Raw genomic sequence first — 18,113 nt, 5'->3', positions numbered from 1 at the left:
TGTTTGGGGAAGGACTAGTTTCATTTTGTTACTGAAAGTCTTGTTGTACATGGTAGCATTTGAGAAGTGAGAAATTTAGATGAATGAAAAGGAAAAGTAATTGAGTGTCTTTTTCCTTTGGGATATTTTAAAGTTTATTTAGACCAAATTCATGCTAGATTAATTTCGGACCTATTGTCCCTCTTAAGTCTAGGGCCGACTCATGCTGTTTTTAGTTCTTGTGCATGTTGGTGGTGATCAGAACAATACTTCATAGACAATCACTCGGTATATCTTGGATATTGCAATGTCTAATGCACATTTCAATCGATGCATTTCGGTGTTGATTTTTGTGTTCATTTTTAAAGCACACTACTAGAAATGTAATTTGTTTGCATCTTTCAAATGTTTGTCTTCATTTTACTAGAAGATGGTGGCAAGTTCATCAAAGGAAAAGGCATATTGGGGCCAGAAGATGTAGAAACGTTTTGTAAATTGTGCATTAAACAAATTGAAATAGGCAATCATCTTGGAAATAACGAAAGGGATGGATGGACATTCATAATTAACAAGTTTGAGGAACTAAGGGGCAAAAAATATGACAAAAATCAAATGAAGAATAAGTGGGATAATCTTAAGGGAGAATACAAAAGATGGAGGAAAGTTGCTTCTACATGAAACAAGACTGGGATGGGATGCAAGGAAGAAGACCATCGATGCAAATGATGAATGGTGGAAGAGGACAATTAAGGTGTTTATCTCTTTTGTTGTTACTTGTTTATAAATTCATCTTTTTATGATACAACTCACAAAAATGTTCCATTATAACAGGAGGATCCTAAGTTTAAGGCTTTTCGAACGAAAGGCATACATCTAGATCATGAAGTTTTATTGGATAGAATGTTCGGGGATACAGTTGTAATTGGAAGTGTCACATGGAACCTTGCACAAGGTTTAATCAATAATGATGATATTGAGGCCCTACAAGATGATATGGGTGATGGTGTAGGATCTACTAATGATAATTTAGAGGGTAATGCAGTTAAAGATGTTGTTCACCCAAGTCCAAGTAAGAGCCACAAAAGAGCGGCACGCAGAGGCAAGCTCAAGGAAAGAAAGGAAAAAAGTTGGACGGACCTTCTCCGTTAGCATCGCAGATTGACAAACTTATTTTAGCTGTTGAAAGTAGGAGCAGTGTATCATCTCTTCCAAGGGAGTTTGATCCTTACAAGAAAATTATGCAAACATTAAGAGTCATACCCGAGATTAAGCAAGACCGAAAGTTATACTTTTTTGCACTCTCCCACTTTGCTGAAAAGAAAGATTACCGACAGATCTTCATGAACTTGGATGGAGATGAAGAAAAACTCAAGTGGCTCAAGTTTAAGTTGGAAGAGCACGATAGTCGTCACTAGGATGTTAGCTACTTGTTTGAGCTCTTTCGTATGATATGTTGTTGTAATGTGAGACGTATATGCAGTTGGTATGATTTGCACTCTATTCGTACTCTATTCGCACTATGTATGAACTCTATTCCTATTTATGTTCTAATGTGAGACTTATTTTCATTTGGTATTCTTTTGATTGGGTGGAGTTTGCATATATATATACACATTATATATATATATATATTTATTTTTTTGGGGGGTTTGTATATATATATATATATATATATATATATATACGTGATGGATGATTTTTATTTATGGATGATTTAGATTATTCATCTATCTTCTAACTGTAACTCTATCTTTGTTACTTTAGCCAGTTATGGATGATTCTCCCGAAGGGGGAAATCACGACGAAGAGGAAGAAGAATATAGGTAAATAGTGAGAGTCGCTCAAGCCGTAGTGGCTTATCGGGCAATATACAGTTACAAAGAACCCTCTATGACATCTTCATATACAAGAAATGAATGGTTGAAACAATTGATGGGCGAAGATGCTAATCCGATAAGGTGCTATCAAATGTTCAAAATGGATAGAAATGTATTCAATAGTTTAATGCATAATTTAGTGACAAGCTACGGTCTTCAAGAAAGTAGGAATATTGATGTAATAAAAATGCTTGCAATATTTCTTCTCGTTTTAGGACTTATGGGGTGGGCAATAGATTAGTACAAGAGCGCTTTCAACTCTCCGGGGAAACCATAAGTAGGTATTTAAGCTTAGTACTAGACAAAGTATGTGCAATGGCAAAAGATTTGATCCAACCATCTGATCAGCAATTTAGGGAAGTTTCAAAGAAGATCGGGAATAATCAAAGATTTTATCCTTATTTTAAAGTATGTTCCGCTTATACAATATGAATGTAGTACTAAATATATATTTTGATTATACAATAATATTTTCATTTTCGTGTCGGGATTATATTGGGGCTATTGATGGCACACATATTCCAGCAATGGTACGTACGTACGATCAGATTTATTTTATTAGTCGAAAAGGAACACCGATTCAAAATGTATTGGCAGTGTGTAATTTTAACATGGAATTTATTTATGTTTGGGCTAGTTGGGAAGGACAAGCTCATGACACTTGTATCTTCTATGAAGACATTAGGAGACATGATTTACAATTTCCTCATCCTCCTCCAGGTTCGTGAATTATTGATTTTTGTAGAGTAATACGTATACATGTGTCTATGTTGATTGAATTGACATTATATTTGTATACGTAAATATTATTTAGTAGATGCCGGATATCCAAATCGAACAGGTTATTTGGGGCCATACAAAGAAACTAGATATCATTTGCTAGAATTTCGACAAGGTCCCAGACCTACAGGTTATCGGGAGGTATTCAATCATGCTCATTCCTCGCTACAATCAGAAATTGAAAGAGCCTTTCGTGTGTTGAAAAAGAAGTGGAAGATTCTATAGCAAATGCCAAGTTATCCGTTTGAAAAACAAGTGACAATTGTGATAGCGACAATGACTTTGCACAATTATATATGGAGATACGCCATCAATGATAGACATTTTACAAGAGCTAATTTGGATCTCGATTATGGATATTCATTTAACCTTAATGATGCAAATGAGGGGACTAGTGCTTCAAATGATAATTCATCTTCCGACATGGAATGTTTACGTGATCAAATAGCAATGAGTTTAGTAAATAGTTAAGGATGCTTGTAAGTATGGATATTCAATTGATTATGATTTATGGGTTAAATTAATATTTAAGGAAGTTTGTTATATTAAGGAGAACTTATTTCCATCTTCATGATTCATGTGATTGTATTCATTATTATGATCTTTTCATATCATGCACGCAAGTAATTATATTTTGACTTTTGTATCTTATAAATTGGCTAATATGTGCCTTTTATTTTTTTCCATGTCATGGCACGCAAGTTACTCTCAACGTGAACATATAAAAATTGCCGTTATTATTTTTTCATAATTTTAAACTATTTAAAGTTAAATCTGTGTGTCTCTTGGTTCTAGTCAGCCAATATGAGGCTTTGATACCATTAAGGAAGCGAAGACAAGCCCGAACCAAGAAGCAAGTATGCTAATCCCAATCAAACCCCTTGTGGGTGATTCCGTGAGATCCGCCTATTAGCTTCTTGGATTCATTCTTGAAGCTCAACCCTAAGAACATCAGAAATTTCTGATCCACGGGTTCCACAAATGCATTCCGAAAAGGGGATTCTAGGTGAATTTTATGACCTCTAGACCGGTCGGTGCAATGTGTGAGTGTAGGAAGAATGCATTGAAGTAGCAAGTGGAGAGCATATTGAACCAAATCGTACTGCTAAATTAACAAGAGAATTCTAGATCTAACAAACACTATTTGAAGAGAAGAGAAGAGAATTTAGTGGCTCATGGTTTTGGAAATCACATTAATATTTTTGAAGGTAAGCATTGAACTTTGCAAGCTCTACCCAACATATTACACAAGGGGACCTTTATAGGTAATTTTACATAGAGACGACAACTTATCGCTAGCATCGGATGCTCAAATAATTGAGATATGTATACCAACTTTGACCAACTTTAGACATGACTTAACAACTCTTAACAACTTTTGACCGCAAGCAGTCAATTATTGAAATAAAAGACACATATGACAATCAAGTTGATCAAGCGACGTTGACAATTCATTATGAAGGATAATAATTTGCATCGTTGCTATCTAAGCTATTTGGGCCATCTTTCTGACGCTTGAAGGCTCTCCATTATTGTTCTTCTTCAAACTCAAATATTTTCTTGTCAAGTTATGGATCATCGGGAATGCCACTAGACGGAGCATCTCTTGAGCTGGACGGAATATCTTGGCTCGGCATAATTGGCTGGGAAAAATCATAGGGGTCTTGTGATAGTGGACCACCCCATGGGTCTTGAGGGTTTTGAGAATCCATTTCCATTGAGAAATCTAGTTGGTTTCTTCAGAATTCTTCAAGGGCTTCAAAAGTGCTCGGATGTGTTCTTGGTCTATCCCATGAAAGATTGGCTGCGTATGGCCAAATCTCTGAAGGAATGACTTTGTTCTCCTGGCATAGAATTCTTTAGAGCTCTCTGTACTCATGTTGGATCTAAAGAATTGATCTTGGAAAAGTTTGATGAATTCGAGCAACTTGTTCATGGACATCGTGCTTGTAAGTTAAAGTACCAACTTAAGCTATGTCTATCCGTCTATCACCTAAAGGTCCTATGAAAAACCATGGCTTGTAACACTTAAGAGCCAATTAATAGCTTATGCAATTTTTCAAAGTCTAAATGAATTCATAGTTGAAAGTCACAAATCAAATATTTTGCCTTTGTCGGGGATGTATATGTGACTTGTGGTTGACCGCCCTTCAAGGAATAAGCAATTTCAACTATTTTAGAGAATCAAAATTAGGGATGAGCATATGTCCATGGTAGAACTCGGGAACCGACTAGTAGTTTCCAAGCAAGTTCCAGGTTTTGGTTAGACTTGGTTCGGTTCCTAATTCGACATTTTCTAGATTCGCCGGTTCCCGATTCTTAGAGGAACGAAAACTGAAATCAAGAAACGGAACGACAATCTAACCGAGAATGTACAAACCCTAATTTCAGACTCCTTAGCTTTTTATTATTACCTCATCACTTAGTTTCACTTTCTTCATCTCATCAACTTGGCTTTCTAGATCTCATAGTCTTTAGCTGCCTTACTCTCCTCACTTTCTTCCTTCGTTGCTATCACCACCGCCTACGGTGGGAAGGCACAAGTGATAAGCTCCATTAGCAACAATTTTACTTCTCTTCATTTTGGACAAGTGAGTTGCTACTCTTTCTTTCTCAACATTGCTCTTTGTTCGTCGTCATTTTTGAGGTACTACCTAGGCTCTATTGCTTTGCACTCGAAGAAGTGACCGAAATATGAACTTACTACGTTACCTATGTGATGATTTGGATACGAATGGCTGCTTTACAATTACATTTGAGTTCCTTGATCGAATTACACATCAACCGTTTGATAATATGTCTAAACTAAATTTGTGCAGTTTGTTCTTACCATTGCTTAACCCGAGAATATGTTAGCATAGCTGGACTAAGTTAGTGTAGTTTTGGTATACTTTTCCTTAAGCAAATGTCGGTTTACAAATATCAAGCATTTTTGTCTTCTACTCGAACTCTTTTTTCCCCTCAATTAGGACATTCGATCCAGTCTATAGTTCATAAAATTGAGAACCGATACCACCAGTTTGGTCCACGGTTCTTGAGGTAACCGGATGAACCCGGGCTAGATATGTGAAATTAGATCAAATTATGTAAGTAACTTCACAAGGGGTGGTGTTGTCAAATTAAAAATGTTAAGTAATAAGTACTAATTAACAAAATTATTCTTATTCTTACCAGTGGGATAATTGAGCTTCGAGTTTCTGCAAATTCAAGTGTTTGCTTGCTTCCCAAAATTCTTCTTTCGTGATTTGGCAACGAAAAGAAGCATGACTCAGGTAGTGCAAGACAAAGTGAGATGCACCGAGCTGCTATTTGATTTGTGAGTTGAATATTTCACTATTCTTCCTTCTATACTTTGAAATGTGATTCTAACTGCTAAAAAGCAATGATAAATGTGTGTTTAGTTAAGTCAAAAGTGTATATGCAAAATACAATCGTGATGTGTTTGGTGAGAAACCTTGATTACAACGAACATTATTGAAATTTTTAGTATGTAGTGGCAATATAATGAACTTTTGTACAAAAATTTTCTATCGAATACATATTTCATGCTTTGTTCTGACTTTGTAATGGAAGAAACACATGTTTGAATGTTTATGTAAGGAACTTTGTTTTGCTATTTCATATGTGTTTGATCTTTGTTTTGAATTTCTAATTATATTGTTATAATTGTGTATCTATGAAGTTGATGTATCAAGATAACAAGTCAACGGAGGTGGAGGGCTGTGAGGAGATGACTCCGATCACATAATTGAAATTGTCGAACGATGAAGGTGAAGAAGAGCCATCCACGATCGCAAGTGCGACAAATAAGGTACTTGGCTCTCATCTTCCGCGTGATAAGAAATATATGTCCAAATGTTGAAATCACTATTCGAGAATCATAGATGAGAAGACTGAAAAAACATGTAAGGTAAAGTGCATTCATTGTGGGGCAAGATGTTTCCTCGCAATGTACATAAGAGGAAAATGTCTTTCCACCACGTAATGTAGACATGACTAGCAAGGTAGGAGAGATACTAGTACTGGTAGTGTCTTATCGACATGGACGTTTAATCAAGATCGTTGTAGGCAAAAGCTTGCTCAATTCATCATAGTTGATGAACAACCTTTTTCCTTGGTTGAGATGTTGGATTTTGTGAATATGTCACCGACTTACAACTTCTCTCCCAACATCACGATTTACAGTGGCTAGAAATTGTATGGAGTTATATCTTAGCGAAAGAACTTAGTTGAAGACTTCCTTTGGTTAGTTTAATTCTAGGATCACACTCAAGATTGATACATGGAGTTCAATTTTAAAACTAAATTATTTGTGTCTTACTGCACATTTTATTGATGAAAATTGAAAGTTGCATAAAAGGATCATCAATTTTGTGGTGATACATAGTCACAAAAATGGGAAGATTGGAAAAATGGTGGAAAAATGCGTCTACAAGTGGGGAATAGAAAAAAAAATGTGTCTACATACATCATAGATAATGCTAGATCAAATGATATTCCAATTAGTTATTTGAAGGAAAAACTTTCAAGAGAAGGGTAATTAACCTTAAGTAGTAATGTTTTACATGAGAGGCACCGCTCATGTATTAAACTTGATTGTGAGAGATGCTTCAACTATGGTAGGTGCATCTATTGCACGTATCTAAAATATGGTTAAATATGTGAGAAGTTCTCCCATGAGAGCCAAAACATTTCAATCTTACATTGTGAGTGAAATGATCACTTGCAAGGGTTCGATTTGTCTTGATGTTGCCACTAGATGAAACTCTACTTAACTTGTATTAGACACCTCCATAAAGTTCAGAAAAGTTTGTGAAAGGATGGAAGAAGATGATTTATCTTAGGCAAGTGAGCTTAACCATGATCTTGCTAAAGATGATTGGGAAATGTCATTATTCTTTTTGAATTTCTAAAATAGTAGATTATATCACCAAATGGATGTCAAGGAGTTCATTTGTTACTTCAGATGACTATTTCGAGAGAATAACTCTTTTGTAAATATTTGAAAGATACGGCGAATGCTTCGGATGCTAAGCTTAAAGCTATGGGTAGGAAAATGAAAGAAAATTTTCAAAATATTATGAGAATTTAGATAAAGTGAATATGATGGTGTTGATTGTGATTGCACTAGATCTTGCAAAAAAAAATTGCATTATGTGAGTTTCTATTATGAAAAAATTTATGACGTTAAATCGAAAATTAATGAGATGCATGATAAGGAGAAGTACGCATTGGAGCATTTGTATGAACTTTATTAGCAATCTTCTCTTGCTTCAAGTAATCAAAATTTTGGTGTTTAAAGTGTAAGTGTTAGTAGTAGTGGTTCCAATGCTGATGATAATGAAGGAAACAACAAATATGGCATCCAAACTTAGCGGAAAATGTTTATGCTCTCCAAGAAAAAAGTGTAAGATGACAATAAATTTGAGCTTGATCGGTATCTTGAAGATGACGATGAAGATGTTCTTGATCTTGACCTTTTTTATGTAGTGGAAGACTACTAGCTCAAAGTATAAAATCGGCATAAGGACACCCCAAGTGCCAATATTTACGTATGACGCTCACTTTGGTGCCAATATATTTTTTTTAGATCACTTAAGTGCCAAATCAAAGAAAAAATGATCATTTTAGTGCCAACGATGAGAAATTCCGGTGACCTTACCAGAGTTGGCAATTAAATAATCATTTTTTAAAAAAATTGACATTTAAGTGATCCAAAAAATGATTACTTTAGTGCCAAATCGGTGAAAAAATGATCACTTTAGTGCCAATTCCGATGACCTCGGTGGAGTTGGCACTTAAATAATTGTCTTTCAAAACAATTGACATTTAAGTGATCAAAAAAAAATATTGGCACCAAAATAAGTGCCGTATACAAATCCTAACATTTGTAGTGTCTTTCGAAGGTGGAAGCTTTGATTTATACTCAAGATTGGTTAAGAGTGGTTCGGATGCTAATTAATGTTGTCTTGAGAGCTACAGAAAAGTTTTGATTGAGTAAGTAATGTTTATATCTTTATAAATTGTAATTCATTTGTATATTTAATGAGTGAACATTTTTATGAATCTTTTCTTTTTATTAGATATAGATTGTCTTAATAAGAAAATTATCATCGGTAAATAGAATTTATGAGTGGAAATAGAATGAATATATATGGTAAGGCTTTCTAATAATTATTTTAGATTATTTAGTAGTAATTTTAATTTAAAACTATTGTTAGTTGATTCAAGTGGTTAGAATTTAGAGCAATTTTTCATGGATGAGAGCGCTGAAATTCTATTATTCAGGTTTTATGTCACGTGTTTTGAACTTTTTAGTGTTTATTTTATTATACGTGTTTATCTAAATTGTTCCTCATGACAACGGGAAACTTTCATTTTTACTATTATAGTTCACTTTCATTTTACTTAACTAAAAATAAAATGAAAAAAAAGAGAAAATGGTTGATTCCCGAGTAGACCCCGGAATTAACCCTAGAACCCGTAACCCGTAATGGGTAGGTTCCAAGTTCCAATGTATGCATGGTAGGTTTCAAGTTCTAAAAAATGAGGAACCTATTTCGAGGTCCACATAAACCTGGATGAAACCCGGAATAACTCACCTCTAGTTAAAATTATCAAAAATGTCTTAAACTTATTGCATTTTTGCAAATTCAGGTGTAAACTTTTAAGTGTGCCAATTTTGTCCTAAACCTTTTCTAATTATGGTGAGATGTCCATAGGCTTATGTCTTAGAGTAAATCTTTCTATTTTGAATCTTGTCACGATGAAGATTGTTGACATGAATGAACATACACGCAATAGTTTCAAACTAAACCACACAAATATAGAGGTGAGGAAAGAGTTTGCATAAGATTTCCTTTTGCCGTTGAAGGAGTCACAGAAATTGTGCATGTAATTTTACCTCATGGATAGTGATGATCAGCAACTACCATAAAATGATTTATGTAGCATAGACAATGAAATGAGCAATGAGGAAAACAATAACGATGATGATGGGGTAGTCATGGCGAGGTGTTTGAAGTAGAGAAAGTTCCAGCAAACAAGAATGATGATAGTATAGAAATCCTAAAGAGAAAGGGTACGGAGCATTGTACATCAAGGTTTCATGGAAATGTAATGATTGTGATGAGGAAACTTGGGAGCCAATTGATGGCTTATGCAATTGTTGTCAAAGACTAAAAGAATTCATAGTTGAAGGTCACAAATAAAAGATTTTGCCTTTTGCTAGGGGATGTAGACGTCATTTATGATGGACCACCCAGTTGAGTCCTAAAACTTTTATGATTGTGGTGAGATATCCATGGGCTTATGACTCGGAGCAAATCTTTGTGGTTTGAATCTTGTAATAAGGTGGGCTATTGACACGAACGAACATGCAAACAATAATTTGAAACTAAACCACCCGAAGACAAAGGTGAGGAATGAGTTTGCATAAGATTTTCACTTGTTGTGGAAAGAGTGGCAGAAATTATGCATGTAATTTCACATCATTGAAAGTGATTAGTTAGCAACTACCTTTAGCTGATTTATTTAACATGGACTAAGGAAGAAGCAACGATGAGGAAAATAATGACGATGACGATGGGGTACTCATGGTAAGGTATTTGAAGTAGAGAAAGTTTTAGCAATTTGTTATGGAGATCCTAAGAGAAAGGATACACAACATTGTAATTTAAGGTGTCGATAGGGTTTCATGCGTATTAAACATCTCTATGCAGTATCCACCTCCAAATTGCATGGAGATGGAGGTAAAGGAAAGGAGTTTCTTCCTTCTTCTTCTTTTTCGAAAAAAATATACAAAACCTTTTTAATCTTTATGGGTAATACATATTTGCCATCGAGCTTTTTGATTGGTACACCAAATTCATAGTCATCCCTCCATTATTTTCTCCATCAGCACATGTAATGCATTCTATTTATAAGGGGTAAAAATTCTTTTTCATCTTTATTATTTTTTTTTTTTGCAAACTTTGATTGTGTTTGTTTCTTTTCTATTTTGATAGGAGTAGATTTCGAAGCATCCTTAATTTACCAATGCTCATCTGGACCATGAAACGTTGAATTACAATGCTCTATATCATTTCTCTTTAGGATCTCCATAACAAATTGTTAAAACTTTCTCTACTTCAAACACATCACCATGACTACCACTATCATCGTTGTTATTGTTTTCCTCCTCGTTGCTTCTTCCTTAGTCTGCCCTAAATAAATCAGCATAAGGTAGTTGCTGACCATCACTTTTAATGAAGTGAAATTATATCCACAATTTCTACTACTCTTTCCACAGCAAGAGAAAATCACCTGCAAACTCATTCCTCACCTATATCTCCAGGTGGTTTAGTTTCAAATTATTGTTTGCCTATTCGTTTATGTCAATAGCCCACCTCATGACAAGATTCAAACTAGAAAGATTTGCTCCAAGATATAGGTCCATGGATATCTCACCACAACTAGAAAAGGTTTAGGACTCAACTAGGCGGTCCACCACAAATCCCATGTACATCTCCTAGCAAAAGGCAAAATCTTTTACTTGTGACCTTCAACCATGAATTCTTTCAGTATTTGACAATAATTGCATAAGCTTTAATTCGCTCTCAAGCATCCTCATCACAACCATAACATTTCCATGAAACCTTGAAGTGCAATGCTCTGTCCCTCTTCTCTTTAGGATCTCCATAATATCATCGTTACTATTTGTTGGAACTTTCTCTACTTCAAACACCTCGCCATGACTACCCCATCATCATCGTTATCATTTTCCTCATCACTTATCCTATCGTCTACGTATATGATAGTTGTTGATCATCACTATCAATGAAGTAAAATTGCATGCACAATTTCTGCGACTCCTTCAACAAGTGGAAATCTTATGCGGACCCATTTCTCACTTCTATCTTTGTGTGTTTTAGTTTGAAAACTATTGCATGTATGTTCATTCATGTCAACGACCTACATCGTGACAAGATTCAAAATAGAAAGATTTGCTCCAAGACATAAGCCTGTGGACATCGCACCACAATTAAAAAAAGTTTAGGACTAAATTGGCACACTTAAAAGTTTATGCCTGAATTTGCAAAAATGCAATAGATTTAAGACCTTTTTGATAATTTTAATTAGAGGTGAGCAATTTCATATTCCGTCCGGGTTTAGGTGGACCTCGGAATAGATTCCTCATTTTTTAGAATCTTGAACTTACCACATATACCTTGGAACTTGAAACCTACCCCGTCACAGGTTACTAGTTATAGATTCCAAAGTATAATCGGGAATTAGCCCGTTTCCTTTTTTTCATTTCATTTTTAGTTAAGCAAAATAAAACCGAACTGTAATAGTAAAAATGAAAGTTTCTAAGTTGTCAATAGAAACAATTCAGATGAACATGTATAATATAATAAATACTAGAAAGTTCAAAACATGTAACATAAAACCCGAATTATAGAACTTCGGTGCTCTCATTCATGAAAGATTGCTCTAAATTCTAACCACCTAAAATCAATTAATAATAGTTTTAAATTAAAATTACTACTAATTAATTAAAATAATTATTGTAAAACTTTACCATATATATTCATTCTACTTCCACTCATAAACGCTATTTACCGATGATAATTTCCTCATTAAGACAATCCATAATTAATAAAAAGAAAAGATTGATAAAACTTTCACTCCTTAGATATACAAATAAACTACAATATATAAAGATATAAACATCAACTTACTCAACTAAAACTTCTATGCATTCTTGATGTTCTCTTCAACAATAATTAGCATATGAATGGCTCTTAACCAATTTTGAGTACAAATCAAAGCTTTCACCTTCAAAAGCCATCAAGCACACAACTCAATGTACTAAAAGTTGACTTTGAAGTAACAGTAGTTACGAGAATAGACAAAACATCCTAAACCATTAAAGATAGGATTTTATACTTTGAGCCAGTGGTCTTTCACTACATAAAAAGGTCAAGATCAAGAACATCTTCATCTTCAAGATACTGATCAAGCTCAGATTTATTTCATCGTACACTTTTTTCATGGAGAGCATATAGGTTTTCCGCCAAGCTTGGATGCCATAATTGTTGTTTCCTTCATTATCATTAGCATTGGAACCACTACTATTAACACTTCGACTTTGGACACCAAAATTTTGATTACTTGAAGCAAGAGAAGATTGCTGATAAAATTCATACAAACACTCCAATGTGTTTTTCACCTTACCAAGCATCTCATTAGTTTTTGATTCAGCATCATAAATTTCTATAATATAAACTCACATAATGCAACTTTTTTTGCAAGATCCAACGCAACCTTAATCAACACCATCATATTCACTTTATAGAAATTCTCATAATATTTTTCAAATTTCTTTCATTTTCGTACCCATAGCTTTAACCTTAGCGTCCAAAGCATTCGCCGCATCTTTCAAATATTTACAAAAGAGTTATCCCCTTGAAATAATCATTTGAAATAACAAATGAGCTCCCTAACATCCATTTGGTAGCATCATAGTACTATTTTAGAAATTCGAAAAGAATAATGGCATTTCTCAATCATCATCTTTAGGAAGATAATGATTAAGCTCACCTACCTAAGATAAATCATCTTCTTCCATCCTTTCAAAAAAATTTCTGAACTTTATGGAGGTAACTAATATGAGGTAAGTAGAGTTTCATCTAGTACCGACGTCAAGATAAATAGAACCCTTGCAAGTGATCATTTCACTCACAATGCAAAATTGAAATGTTTTTGGCTCTCATGGGAGAACTCCTCACATATTTAACCACATTTTGGATCCATGCAATAGATGCACATACCGTAGACGAGTCATCTCTCACAATCAAGTTTAAGAACGGTGCACCTCATGTAAACTATTGCCACCTAAGATTAATTACCCTTCTCTTGAAAGTTTTTCCTTCAAAAAACCAATTGCAACATCATTTGAACTAGCATTATCTATGGTGAATGTAGACACGTGTTTTTTTATTTCCAACTCGTAGAAACATTTCTCCACCATTTTCCCAATCTCCTCACCCCTATGACTATGAATTACCACAAAAGTGATGATCATTGTATACAACTTTCAATTTTCATCAATAAAATGTGTAGCGAGACACAAATAATTCAGGTTTTGAATTGAACTCTATGTGTCAATCTTAAGTGCGATCCAAGAATGAAAGTAACCAAATTAAGTATTCAACTAAATCATTTCACTAGATACAACTTCATGTAATCTCTAGCCATTGTAAATCGTGATGTTTGGAGAGAGGTTGTAACCAAGTGACATACTCACAAAATCCAACACATCAATCAAGGAAAATGATTGTTCATCAACTACGATGAACTGAGTAAGCTTTTTGCCTACAATGATCTTGATTAATCGTCCATATCGATAAGACACTACCATTACTAGTATCTCCCATACCTTGCTAGCTATGTCTACATTACGTGCTGGAAAGATATTTTCCTGTTATGTACACTATAAGAAAACTTCTTGCCCCACAATGAATGGATTTTACATTACATGTTTCTCTAGTCTTCTCATCTATGATTCTCGAATAATGATTATATCATGAGGGGATGAGAACCAAGTATCTTGCTTGTCGCACTCACGGTTGTGGATGGCTCTTCTTCACCTTCATTGCCCGACAATTCCAACTATGTGATCAAAGTCATTTCCTCACATCCCTCCACTCCATTGACATATTATCTTGATACATCAACTTCACAGTTGCACAACTATAACAGAATATAATTAGAAATTCAAAACAAAGATCAAACACATATGAACTAGCAAAACAAAGTTCCTTAAATAACATTCAGACATATGTTTCTTCCATAACAAAGTCATAACAAAGCATGAAATATGTATTTGATAGAAAAATTTTGTACAAAAGAAGTTCATTATATTGCCGCCACATACAAAAATTTCGATGATGTTCAATGTAATCAAAGTATTCTCACCGAACCCATAACAATTGTATTTTCCATAATCACTTCTGACTTAACTCAACACACATTCATCGGTTATCATCGCTTTTTAGCAGCTAGAAGCATGTTTTGAAGCACCGAAGGAAGAATAGTGAAATATTCAACTCACAAATCAAACAGCGGCTCAATGCATCTCACCTTGTAGTGCACAACTAAAGTCCCGCTTCTTTTCGTTGCCAAATCATGAAAGAAGAATTTTGGGAAACAAACGACGATAGAATTTGAATGCTTGAATTTATAGAGACTCAAAGCTCAATTATCCCAATTGAGAGAGAGAAAAAAGTTCAGTAGAAGATAAAAATGCTCGACGTTTATAAACCCACATTTCTTAAGGAAAAACAAACCAAAACTACACTAACTTAGTTCAACATGCTAACATGTTCTTAGGTTAAATGACAAGAACAAACTACACCGACTTAGTTTAGACATATTATCAAACGATTGATGTGCAATTTGATCAAGGAGCTTAGATGTAAATATAAAGCAATTGTCCATATCCAAATCATCACACATGTGACATAGCAAGTTTAGATCTCAGTCACTTCTTCAAGAACAAAGCAATAGAGCCTAAGCAATACCTTAAAAAAGACAACGAACGAAGAGCAATGTCGATAAAAAAAGAGTAGCAAACGTCAATTGTTCAGCAATGAAGAGCAGCAACATCACTTGTCCAACAATGAAGAGAAGTAAAATCGCCGCTAATGGAGCTCATCACTTGTGACTTCCCACGGCAAGCGGCGGCGATAGCGACGAAGGAAGCAAGTGAGGAGAGTAAAACAGCTAAGGAACATGAGATCTAGGAAGCCAAGACGACGAGAGAAAGATTTCACGCTTTGTCAATTGACTTCATCCAGCCAATTTCGTTTAGAAATTGCTGATGTGAACGTTGGTCATCCTATATGGCACGGCGGGCGCTAACTTAAATATTTTTTTAATTTTAATATACAAATGAATTTTATTATTATTCCTCTTCTTCTTCTTCTTCTTCTTCTTCTTCTTCTTCTTCGACGTTGCTAGCAAGGGTTGTCACGATCCACCCGACAAGGAGGTGTCGGGGGAATGACAGGAGGTAATGCCAAAAGCGGATTATTGGTTCTCAATCAATGTGAGTTCTCCCAAACTCTTATCTTGATTTATGTTTAAGCTCGATTAACTCTATGTGAATTTTGTATGAGGAGTCAATATTTTCCTATTGTGGTTACCTATAAACCATGTGAGGTATGTAAGTATATCTCACTTCCTATGCTACCAGAGATTTAGGATTCATGACTTAATTATACTAGTTATCTAACTAGTGTCGTTTCGGTACCTAAACTTGATTATTTGCCAACAAAAGTGTTCAGGCAATCTCTTTATATTTATGAATCCTAAGGTTATGCTCGCTAGGTGTCCATGCGGTGGTTTTATCGGTGTTCATTATGATATTTAAAAAGGCAACCTAACCATTTAGTTAAGAAAGAAAATCATAACATAGGAAAATAGTATGCACATATCACAATCAATTGAATTAAAAAAGTAATGAACAACGAGTAAAAAGGTAAAGTGCGGCAAGGTAACCCGAGTCCGGCAAAGTGATATGACCTTGTTACTAAGCCCCTGGGCAGCAACCCCAAAAGAGCTACAATTAAATCGAATTCCGATTCTGCTCTGAAATATCAATCAACCAAAACTAAACTATAGCCAAGGTACTCACAAAAATCTCTAAATTGTATGAATATAAACTAAAAGACACCAAGCTAAATCTAATAATAAGACCTGACTATCTAATCAAGACCTATTTTCTAACCATTTTCTGTATTTGAATTTTTTACTTTTAGCTTGTTTTTTATTATTAAAAACTGACATAATTGGGCGTTCATATTCAATTAGAAAATAAGCTTATCTTTCGAAAATCAAATTCAACTCAAACCAATCTTAAGCTAAGCCAAGCCCAAACTTAATTAAGCCCCCGACTCATTTAAGACTGACTCAAGCCCAAATTTGATTATACTCAAGAACCACGGGACTCTCAAAAGCCCACGATTTGAGATCAAGAGACCCAAACTCCGAGCAGCACATAGACAAACTTAGCCATCAACAGCTTGAATTCTTAACCAAACCATTGTGATCAGTCACCATCTCCGGCCATCGCCATTGACCATTGAAATCCAACGTGACTTCCAAGCTAGATCTTAAAATCAGCATTAGAACAACAGTGATACCGCAAGTTATTTGAGAGAAGATTCAGATTAACTCAGATTCTCAATGGCTTTTTATCGAACGACATGAATGCATCTCGGATTTCTATGTCACTCAAACAAAGGCGAGAAGAGCAATAGAATTACCTGATCGTGGAGCGAGATGAAGCTACAATTACTGATTGAATCAAGGAAGAAGACTTGGATATCAGTCTACAAACGAAGACGGCACCGGCGGCAAAGTTTCAAGCGAGGTCTGGACTCTCCGGACTTTCTCAGCCAAAAGAAGAGAGCCGAACGGGGGGGCCCTCTCGGTTCGCTGCAGTCCGGCAATGGCCAGGTTGCCTTGGGCGCGGTGGCGAGCCGGAATCGACAATAGAATTTTCTGGAGATCTTCAAGCGGCAACCCCGCGAGAGAGAGGCTAACGTCGCCTGGCCTCGACCGGATCTAGGTGAAGTAATTCCAATAGTTAAGTATATGTGTGCACGCCCGAGCGTCACGTGAGCTTTATGATGTACAATGTCATTTGAACCGGTACGTGTGATTACCATGAACAACTCGGCAAAATTGTGAGAATGCCTCATGGAGCTTCTCCGTCGTCGTTCTATCACTAAGCCCTGTAGCACAATAAAAGGGGAAAAATGCACGAGTTCACCCACATGGCAACATCGTCTACTTCCTTATTGGTCCTTCGAAACTGGGCAATAAATCAGATGGTGAACTTCAAGCCCAATTTCATCCTACGAACCCTTTGAAAAGCATTGCCACAATAGGTTAAGACTCGTGAGGCTGAATAGCAAGATTCACGGAGGTAAACTAAGCATTTTTCAAAATCTACCCCTCTCAAAACAGAAAAGAAGCAAACACAATCAAAGTCAGCGAGAAAAAATTGAGATGAAAAAGAATTTTCACTCTTTAAAGATAGAATGCAGTACATACGCTAACAGAGAAAATAACAGAGGGATGACTACGAATATAGTGTACCATTGAAAATTCGATAGCAAATATGTATTACCCACAAAAACTGAAATGGTTTGGTGTAATTTTCTCCACAAAAAAAAAAAAAAGAAGAAGAAGAAAGAAACTCCTTTCCTTTGCCACCATCGCCATGCAATCTGGAGGTGGATAGAAATGTTTATGACCTTTTCAGTATGAAACATTCCTTATTATAACTACTAATTGTCTGAATTTTGACTGAAGACTATGACAAATTGCGCACATCCGTTGTATTACTCAATTGATGGTAGTGTTTTCAGGAACAAATGTGCAACGGTGGGAGCTATGCATCATACAATAAAACGACGCAGTGTA

The 18,113-nt window shown here is 35.3% G+C and overlaps 1 pseudogene; it reads left to right on the top strand.

The window, feature by feature from the left end:
- The first annotated feature begins 409 nt into the window (after positions 1-409).
- Positions 410-1,394, top strand: LOC125314586 (annotated as a pseudogene).
- The last annotated feature ends 16,719 nt before the right edge of the window (positions 1,395-18,113 follow it).

This window comes from Rhodamnia argentea, chromosome 1 (assembly GCF_020921035.1).
Source record: "Rhodamnia argentea isolate NSW1041297 chromosome 1, ASM2092103v1, whole genome shotgun sequence".
Taxonomy (NCBI): Eukaryota; Viridiplantae; Streptophyta; class Magnoliopsida; order Myrtales; family Myrtaceae; genus Rhodamnia; species Rhodamnia argentea.
Note: the sequence above shows the minus strand (reverse complement) of the source record. Positions and strands in the feature narration are given on the sequence as shown.